We start from the raw sequence: 1,577 nt of genomic DNA, 5'->3' as shown, positions 1-1,577 counted from the left end.
TATTGTAAATTGAGCAGCTATGAACATTGATGTGGCTGTATCTCTGTAGTATGCTGATTTTAAGTCCTTTGGGTATAAGCCGAAGAGTGGGATAGCTGGGTCAAATGGTGGTTCCATTCCAAGTTTTCTAAGGAATCTCCACACTGCTTTCCAGATTGGCTGTACTAATTTGTAAACCCACCAGCAATGTATGAGTGTACATTTTCCCCCACATCCTCGCCAACACCTATTGTTGCTTGTATTCTTGATAATCGCCATTCTAATTGGGGTGAGATGGAATCTTAGGGTAGTTTTGATTTGAAAAAATATGGAATGCTTGACAAATTTGCGTGTCATCCTTGCACAGGGGCCATGCTAATCTTCTCTGTATCGATCCAATTTTAGTATATGTGCTGCCGAAGCAAGCACTATTTTCTTGTTTTTGTTATGGGGAAAGTGTCGTCTTGCTATCTGTTTTGGCTTCAAGCACTGCTCTCTCACTGTGAAGGAAGAGCCTTTCATACAGCAAAGCAAAGGGACATAGGGACTATATGCTTAGCTTACTAAAGTGGAAAGATGCTGAGTTTGTCTTTAAAATGCAAATATATAAACCCTTTTAAAACCCCTGGGAGCCAGGTAACAAGAGAAACACCTGTCTGATAGGTTAACCATGTCAAGTTAGGTCTTCATTTCATGTGTGTGTTCTTCCTTTTTTTCTGGTTCAAGGAAATACAACTCGACCCCCAGACTAGCCATAAAATATGGGTAAAAATAACGTGAGTTAATATACAAGACCAGACTTATACTCTACATCATTCAATATTATCTCGTACTTCTCTTTTTTAACCATACCAGGAAAAAAATCTGAAAGAACCATTTAGAGCCTACTGTCCTATACTGCTTTCCTAAAGTTTTCCAGTCATCCATGTAACAGAGTTTAATTTTTTCAGTTATACAAAGAAAAAAATGAAGAATTAAAATTGTAATTAGAGAAATTGCTTCAATCAAAATTGCACTTCAAGTTGCCTGAATGGATGGGCTAAATAAGTTCAGGCATCCATTAGTTTCCAAATTGAATTAAAATGTATTGAGTGCTAATTCAAAAATCTAAAGGCAGCCAGCTGGAATAGAATGGGAATCATCTGTGTCTAAAAGGGTAGTGCCCACAACACAAAGCAAGAAAAGATTATGGCATTTTTGCTGACCTGAAAGAACAAAAAAGAAATCTTAAAAATCACTAGTAATTTATTACAGCCCATTATACTAATATTGCTGTTTACTCCAAGCCCGCATAATGGGGGTCCCTTTTGATTTCACACATCACAATAGCAGAGTTCTAACCCCACTTTCTGCTCCTTCCCACGGGAAGCCCTTTTTCTCTGCCATTTGCTGTGTGCAGTAGAGATGACCTGTGGTAATTGCCAGAGACATTTTCACCCATATTTTTTAGCAAATGTAATTTCCTTTTGATGCTGCCACCTCCTCTCCCCACCCTGCTGTGACAGTGAACTCCAGTAATCATGCGACTAACATTCAGATAGAGATCAAGTAATGCAGCCAGCTGTATCACAACTTTTGACTTTCAACTTTGTACTTAC

General features: G+C 38.4%; 1 non-coding gene across 1 annotated transcript; it reads right to left on the bottom strand.

Moving 5' to 3' along the window:
• Nucleotides 1-301: 301 nt before the first annotated feature.
• Nucleotides 302-408, bottom strand: LOC124987783 (U6 spliceosomal RNA). Its single transcript, XR_007109293.1, has one exon. It is a non-coding gene; the product is annotated as a U6 spliceosomal RNA (small nuclear RNA).
• Nucleotides 409-1,577: the final 1,169 nt, after the last annotated feature.

The sequence above is a fragment of the Sciurus carolinensis genome, chromosome 6 (assembly GCF_902686445.1).
Source record: "Sciurus carolinensis chromosome 6, mSciCar1.2, whole genome shotgun sequence".
Lineage (NCBI taxonomy): Eukaryota > Metazoa > Chordata > Mammalia > Rodentia > Sciuridae > Sciurus > Sciurus carolinensis.
Note: the sequence above shows the minus strand (reverse complement) of the source record. Positions and strands in the feature narration are given on the sequence as shown.